This window comes from Aulonocara stuartgranti (assembly GCF_965226115.1).
Source record: "Aulonocara stuartgranti genome assembly, chromosome: 18".
Lineage (NCBI taxonomy): Eukaryota > Metazoa > Chordata > Actinopteri > Cichliformes > Cichlidae > Aulonocara > Aulonocara stuartgranti.
The window spans coordinates 13,364,063-13,372,887 of record NC_138954.1 but is presented as its reverse complement, the minus strand read 5'-3'; the positions used below and the strand labels follow the sequence as shown (position 1 = coordinate 13,372,887).

The following is an 8,825-nucleotide window of genomic DNA, read 5'->3' as shown; positions in this document are numbered from 1 at the left end:
ACAGACTAGTAGGAGACTCTTGACAACCCCCTGTTGCTAAGAAGAAACTGGTGTTTTACGACCACTGGCAAAAACCACCTTCGGATTTGTGACTTTGGTACCAACAAAGACAAACAAATACATGATCACACTGTCATCAGTATAGCAGAGACTGAAGTGTCCCAGAAGCTGCAGGCAGTCAGACTTAACCTTGGAGAAAGGTATCAGTACAGCTCATCAGTTCAACAAAATAATCAGAGAGTAATGTGGAAGAACAACAGACAACATAAAACATAAACTTCTGAAAAGTTAAGCCAAAGCTGAAGCGTCTTAAAGTTGCATTTCTATGGCTACCAGGGGGTGATATTTGTAGTTCTAGTCCTATATAAGTGACTAGTAAAATGGCTTTCTGACTGATTTCTAAACATTTTCCTAGTGAGTTTGTGTGCTCACATTTTGGGTCATATTGAATGCACTAAGGCCCAGTAGAATAATAAATAAATAAATAAATGCATAAATAAATAAATATCATTTTGAATTACTTTGAATGCAAAGCAAATCTAGTAGTCTGAAATAAGTATAACAGACCCAGTTTTACATGCCTATTTATCTTCTACATTGTCTCAGTCAATGAACTGTCACAGACATTAAACACTAAGATTGTGTAGATGTACTTACTGAACCAAGTGACACAGTTACAAAGAGCTTGGGTTGTCAGAAGAAGTCATGTAACACTCAACACATCTGACAAAATTTCAGAATAAACAGAATTCACAGAATAAATCAGAATTTAAAAGCGGCACTGACAAAATAATGATGATAAATAATCAGATTTCCTCCTCTAAACTGATGTAATCCAGCTAAAAGAAACGTAAAGTCTGTGGATTGTGCAGTATTATAAACAAGTTACATAAATTCATGCATATTACCAAAGAGCGGCAGTAAAGATGGCCAAAGGTTTACAATAGTTAGTACGTGACAAGTGATGGAAACTGTGGCTTTGACTGTGGGTTTGTGTGAGCGTATATGAGCCAAGAGATGGCTGTTTGCTTTGTCTATTGCTGTTGCGTGAACTTCTATTTCCTCATTATTGTTCTGTAGACGTGGCTTATTGTGACACCAGTTTTATTCATCAACTATGGTTGAAAGCTTACATTCACATCACAGGAATAATTTCAGGGATTTTAATGATTTGTTTGAAGTGTTCTTTCTCCCGGTTAGAATGATTGCACAGAGTACATCTTTAATTCTGTGCACAGCCACAGAGAACTGTTGATGTTGTAACAGCAAACTGTACTTTGGCAAATACATGAACAGGTTAAACAGTCAGTAAGTACTGAAAGTCATTACTGCAGGCAAATCACCAGCATCAGTCAGATCAGATCAAAGCTCTGCAAATATACATTTATTACTGCAAGTCATCAAGGAAAGGTCTGATGGACCTTCCAGGAATAGTGATGTTGCTTTTAAGATTACTGATTGGTTAGTAGGCGGCAATACCTTCATCTTCATAGTACAGAAACAGTTGCATACTTTGATCTCTTCAGTTTGTTTACTTGTAAGTTTGTGAAAGTAGATGTGAAAGGATTGTGGCTGCATATTCATAGGCTTTTTACATGTTATGATACTAATTTAAAGGCTTGTAAACAGATCTTGTGATTGTTGAGATAGTATGGATAGCTGTTACATCCTGTCTTCAGTCTTTATGCTACATAATTAAGTTTGTAAGCTGTTTTTTTTTTTAAATATAGTATTCCATCTATCATCCAGGAAGAATATAAAGAAGCATAATGAAATTAAACTCAACTCAATTTTTTTCTAAACCAAGATTAAAGGAGTGGTTTTCACTGTAGTAAAACCACAGCTGTCAATGTATTTGGGTCACACCTCTTATGCACTCTTATTAATGTAAGTAAGTTTCATGTTGATAATGACTTGCATGTTGTGGACATGACTTGCAGTTTCCTGTTAGTAAGAAAACACAGCTGGCAGTCTGTTATTGCCACATCTTTGTCCACAGCAGTTCTAGTGAGCATCAGCTTTCTGTTCGTTTCTTTTGTCAGCCATGGACAAAACTGTGCTGCTCCTGTTGTGCCTGCAGGTTGTTCTGCTCATCACTGCCTTTCCTTCAGACGCAGCTGGTCAAGTCGTAGTGAAAGGTCCAGATCAGTTAAAAAGATCCGCAACAGCAATCAAAAAGGTAGGGATACATACCTTTAATTATCTGTCTGAATTTACTACAAATTCCATATTATATTTTGTGGAAAGAGGAACTTAATGCCGCAGAAGAGAAAGCTCGCTGTTTTAAGTTGTATCAACAGACCTGGATCACGTGGCTGGCAAATGTGTTTGATTTTGAGTGTATTTCTACTTTTCCATTACAAAATTGGAACGTAGCATCATAATAGGTGTTTGTGCAGTTTTATACTCCCTTAAGTTCATTCCTTGTGTTTGGAAAGATTCATCAAAACTTGAAATTTTTTGGAAAACATGCATGGCGTATCCTCCAAACAAAAGAGGAGGGACCATCGGGCTTGTTATCAGTGCTCAGCACCAATGGAATTGACACATGTCAACACATGCACATGTCTAAAGCTGCCATTACTGCATGAATTTATATACATAAATACATGCATAAGAGCAACAGATGCTCCCAGTCATATGACATATTTTGTCAGGGGGTCCTTTGGATATTTCAGCAAGACATTGCTAAGCCACATACTGCATCTTTGCAATAGCACGGTTACGTAAAAGAAAAGTCCGGGTACCTAACTGGCCTGTCAGCAGTCCAGACCTTTCACCAACTGAAAACTAAGTGCACTGTGAAACAAGAAATACAACTGTCACGTACAGCTGTGTGGCAGGCAGAGGTTGGACCCAAAAGCAGGACTCAAAAACAGAGTTGTAAGCTAAAAGAGAAAGGTTTATTGCTGCGTAAAAATATTCAAAAATAAAAGAACTAACAACTGAAAACTCTGGAACTAGTAACAAAACAAGAAATAAACAATTAGGGAATACCAACAGAAACTAACTGATCAAACTAGGAACACACGATAGACTACACAGCTAGCAGAGACAATGTGACAATGAGCAGAGGGCGACTGAAGATTTAAATACACACAGGATAACAAGGGGATGGGCAACAGGTGGGAACACAGGAGGAACAAATCAGAGACAAAAAGACGGGGGAAGAAAAACTGAGCAAAATGTACAAGAGACACCATGTCTACCAAAATAAAACAGGAAACACAACACAGAGCCAGACAGTGAGACAGCGATGGAGACATGATGGGGTGGGGAGAACACAGATGAGACCAGGACACAAAAGAAAACAGACTAAATGAACAAGTAACTAAGAACTCGTTACTTGTACTTGTACATTTTCTCAGTTTAAACATTTGATCTGTTGTTTTATTAGATCAAATGTGGGATTGTGAGATTTGCAATTTATTGCCTTCTGTATTTATTTACTGTACTCCTTGTGGACTTTGTATATTAATCTATACATGTCATGACCATGATTTCTTTATACAGTAACAACATGTCTATACTTTATGTTGATTTTAATTTATCATCATTACATAAAAACGCAATGTTCATGTCATTTCATTATAGGTGGCAAACAGGACGGTCAACCCACCAAAGCAAAAACTACAGAAGAGAAGGTGTTCCATTAGACGTGGAGGGTGCCGCCCAATGGTAAATTGTTTTGTTATTTACATTTTCTTTATTTCCTGCTGTTACAGAACAGCAACTTGATAAACACTGAATCATCTTGTGAATTATCCTTCTGTTTCCAAAGCTTTCTTATTACAGAAAACAATAATGGATTGCGAAGCCCATGTTTTTCTTTATAAAGAAAAAGCTGGTCCTGTTATTATGATCACTATTGAATTTATTTTTTTTTTTTAATTTCAAGCACATAGATATTTAAAGCTAAAGCAGAGCAAAGACTGTTTTATTTATTTCTCTCTCTGCAGGGCCAGTAGTTTACCCATCACACATCGCTGCGGCCAGAAACTCCTTCCTGCATTTTTCCATTGACCTGGGTGCTTCAATAATCTACGCATATAAACTATCACAACAACAGATTCTCTGCAAACATGTTGCAACATTGCAGTTGGTGCAGAAGTCACCTCGCATACAGACAGATGCTAAATTTGAACCAGCTCACTGGACTCCTCTGAGAAGTCAGAAATTAAACACAAATAACATTCAACCACTAAAACTAATTTTGGAAGTAAATATAAGGCGGAGTATTAGGGCCACATTAAGAAAATAAAATATTTTGATCAATTTGAGAATAAAGTCAAAATTTCACGATTAAAATCGAAAATCTATTTTGAGAAAAGCATCAAAATGTGGAGATTACTTTTGTTGTTTCAAGACAAACTGCCACGTTTCTTATACCTTTGTGTAGATGAGTTAGCCATTTCACATTACGTGAATGCAGCTTTCTGCACCATCTTTTCAACATCCTTTTACATTTACCATAATATGTTTGTGTGCTAAAAAAGAAATCATTTCCTTCCTTGTTACTTAAGTCGATTCTGAAGTACGATTTCACTCAGAGGGTACAGCAACCATGGCTGATTGTCTTGAAACAAAATAGAATTACAATATTATTCTCAAAATGATGAATAATTTTGTTTTTCTTAATGCGGCCCTAATACTACGTCATATAAATAACCTTTGCATCTTAATTTAAAAAAAAAATCCTAAAGCACTTAACTGTTTTAAGATATATTTTTTTTGTAAAACTATGAATTTGAAAAATCATAGATAACAACAATAATTATTTTGATATTAAATAAATAATTGCATGTTGGAGGATTAACCACAGGAACATAAAAAGTGTTTTTGGTAATTACCAGTATTGTGTATTTAGGGCAGCTGTGGGTACCTTGTGTGGAACCTTGCACTGGATAGTAATAATAATTTTGTTAAGTACTGCATGTGCTGAGTATAAACTGGACTAATAAAATATTTAAAGCACTGCACATTTGCGTGAATTAGACTGATATTCTGAAAAGAAGTTGTGTAGTTAATTGTAAGATTGTCCAATGATGACAAATAAAGACATGATAACATGGTGTTAAACACAGCGCCAGAAAATCAGATGTATCAGATGTATATTTGCTTCTCCTTCAAGCCCCTGACTCACTGACTTTGAACAACTGTAAAACTTCCACATGTTTTCTGCACATTTTATTCAGTAACTTACTGACTTACCTGTGTTTGGTTTTAAGACAGTGAAAGAAGAGTTTACTAAAAAAAAAATAGTTTGATCAGACAATCTCTTCTTGCACTGAGGATGCAACATCAAAACACAGAAGAAGCCTTTCTATATGCAAAAAAATCCCTATTTTCTTTGTAACACTCACTGAAACTGTCAAACTTTTGAGCAGAGTCAGTCACATTACACAGTATATAACTGGTGGCCACAAGCAAACACTACAAAATAAGACTTCTGTTGCCCAGAACATAAACACTTAAAAGCACTTGAGTCTTAGTTTAGTAGTTTCAGTATCAAAAACAGCAATTGTCACACTGCCAGTGTACTTCAATGTAGTTCATTTACTGGAGGTAAAAACCACTGAATGTGAAATTCCTTTGTTTAAATCATCCTTTATACAAAAAACATAAACCTCTATACTTTAATACCATCAGTAACACAAATATATTAGAACTGCCAGCACAAATGTATTCAGGAGACCAATGCATGAGGAGTGAGGAGTGATCAGAGGCACTAAGTGTTCTGACTCATTAGTAGGTTGGCTCCAGCTCAAAGAGTGTAAGCCTGTTTGCTTTGAGGTGCACATTGTTTGAAATAAGACAAATTTAAGTACAACTTTATCCTACTATAAAATTAGCCTATGCAGAGGGAAAATTTACAGCTCAGCAGCATTTTAAAGGGATCACCTGATGCCTCCACTTTGCCTCCAAAGATTCAAACACGAACAAAACTTAAACTGTAACTGAACAAAAATTGTAAATGACATCAAAAAATCAAAACAAGTTTAATAGTTCAATGATTTTGTAGGTAATATGCCGGCTTGTACACATACACGAGAGACACGAGAGTTCTTCTTTACTGATGTTTACTGTGCTTCTCTTAACGTACACAGGTACACCGTAGAACTGGTGAATACAAATGTACAAGAAAATTATATTTCAGCATTAAAACATATTACAATATAAAATTCACAAAATATAAACAAACATACCACTTTGGCCTGCAAGTAGACAAACCGGTGTAATTGGAACTTAGGGCTTATTTCTTCTTTCTTAGCTTGACTTTTACACGGCTAGACCGTCACCATGCGCAGCTTCTCTGACCTTACTTCCCAAAACAGGAAGTGACCTCTGCCCTTACCTTATACTTACAAAATTAACTAGTTACTTTCCATGTATCAAATTAACTGTACACCAATCCAGTAGACAAAAAAGGAAAATGTTAACATGCTCAACACAAAAATAAAACATACAAAATAAAATGCGTTAGTTACATTATCATTACAAGAGCTCCGCCTAGTGGTCAAATACTAACATTTCACCAACTGTTACACTCCCACCATCACACTATCGCAACAGCATGTGTGATCCTAAAGGAATTTGACCCAACAATGAACTTAGCGAAGGTCAACCAATAAACATTATGTTGAGTCTTTACTCTGCTTCAAGTAAAAGTATAGTCTTATGTATGGGTCTCTCTAAAATCGTCTTAGTTGTGTGCTTCCCCTTATTGTCTCTAGTAGAGTCACCGATGAGAAGCTTAACTTTTCTGACTCTGCCGTCAGCTCCTGGAGTGACTTCCACAACTTTGGCGAGTTTCCATTGATTTCTTGGAAGACAGTCTTCTTGTAATAACACAATGTCATTTATTTTTGCATTTCTTCTGTTTTTATTCCATTTGCTTCTCTGTTGCAAGTTTAACAGATATTCCTTTCTCCACCTTGTCCAAAATACATTCGCCAAATATTGTACTCGTTTCCATCTTTTCTGGAGGTAGAGATCTTCTTTAGCGAATTCTCCAGGTGGTGGTGAGATTACTGCTGACTTCATCGTCAAAATATGGTTGGGTGTCAACGGCTCCAGTCCTACAGGGTCATTGATAGACTCTACAGTTAGTGGTCGACTGTTTACTATTGCCATAGCTTCATACATGAACGTTCTCAATGATGAAGTGTCTAATCTTGAAGCTGACTGGTCAAGAATGGATTTCAGAACATTTCTTATTGTCCGAATCTGCCTCTCCCAGACTCCTCCCATGTGGCTAGAAGCAGGTGGGTTGAAAACGAAAGTTATTCCCAGCTCTTTGACTTTCTCTTGAGTTGCTTGCGTTAGAAGCTCGTTTCTTGCACCGATAAAATTGGTGCCTTGATCACAATGCAGCTGACCTACGTTGCCACGTATTGCTATGAAACAACGGAGTGCATTGAGAAAACAGTCTGCACTGAGATCATCTAGAACTTCTATATGTATAGCTCTCGAGCACATACATGTAAACAAGAGTCCATATCTCTTCAAGTCTTTCCTCCCTTCTTTTACACAGAATGGTCCGAAGCAGTCCATACCGCTGTATGTAAATGGAGGGGTAGCTTCCAGTCTTTCTGGTGGCAGGTCGCCCATCCTTTGTTCTTGATTGCCTTTCCTGTACTTTCTACATTTGACACATTTGTATATAAATGACGATACTTCAGTACTGCAGCCAATTACCCATATGCCATTGGACCGTATCTCATTTACTGTCATCCCTCGGCCTTGATGATGCGTCTTCTCATGAAAATGTTTGATGAGCAGGTGCGACACATGATGTTTCTTTGGCAGAATGGCTGGGTGTTTGATGTTGGGATGGATTGATGCTTTTGTAAGTCTTCCTCCTACCCTCAAGATATTGTGTTGATCAAGGAATGGACTTAACTGAAGTAGCTTTGAGTGAGATGGTCTGACTTCCTCCTTTATGATCTTAATTTCCTTTCCAAATGCTTCTTGTTGAACTGTCTGTATGATGAACTCCTCGGCTTCTTTCCTTTCTTCCAACGTAGTACTTTCATTGGACATTTCCTTTGAGTTCTTTGCATACTTTACACGTCGTCTTAATCTTGCAATTGCTTTCACAACTCTCATCCAATCTGAGAATTTTTCCAGTCGTTCTAAAATGGATTTCTCTTCTTTTGCCTTAACTGCGAATACCATTGTGACTTTGAGTTCTGGATCTTCGATACTGATCTCTTTCACTTTAGCATCTTCTTTTGGTAGTTCCTTTTGCCATAAAAAACTTGGTCCTGTGAACCAGTTGGACTGTACTAGTTCTTTTGTCATGACTCCACGTGACGCGTGATCTGCAGGATTTTGTTCAGAGGCAACATATCGCCATTGACTTGGTTCTGTACTTGATCTGATTCTCTGTATTCTGTTAGCAACGAATACATGAAAGCGCCTTGCGTCGTTGTTAATATAACCAAGGACAACTTTGGAATCAGTCCAGTAGTACTCCTGAATATTTTGGATCTCCAATTCTCTCTTTAGAAAGTCAGCTGCTCTCGTAGCTACTACAGCCGCAGAAAGCTCCAATCTTGGGATGGTTGTCACTTTAGTAGGAGCGACTCTTGCTTTACCCATCACAAGAGTGCACTGTACTTCTCCAAACTTGGTCACTGTTCTCAAGTATGAGCACACACCATAACCGGTTACACTGGCATCAGAAAAGCTGTGTAACTCATACTGCTTCACTTGGTCGGATGTTGATGGGACATAACAACGTGATATCTTTATGGAGGACAGGTTCTGGAGGTCTCTGAGCCAAGCTTCCCATTGAGGCTTGAGATCTTCTGGAAGCGGCT

The 8,825-nt window shown here is 37.4% G+C and overlaps 1 long non-coding RNA gene across 1 annotated transcript; it reads left to right on the top strand.

Annotated features, from left to right (window-relative positions):
• The first annotated feature begins 1,952 nt into the window (after positions 1-1,952).
• On the top strand, positions 1,953-5,206 carry LOC309694693. Its single transcript, XR_014272953.1, has 3 exons — positions 1,953-2,179; positions 3,595-3,678; positions 3,960-5,206. It is a non-coding gene; the product is annotated as an uncharacterized lncRNA (long non-coding RNA).
• The last annotated feature ends 3,619 nt before the right edge of the window (positions 5,207-8,825 follow it).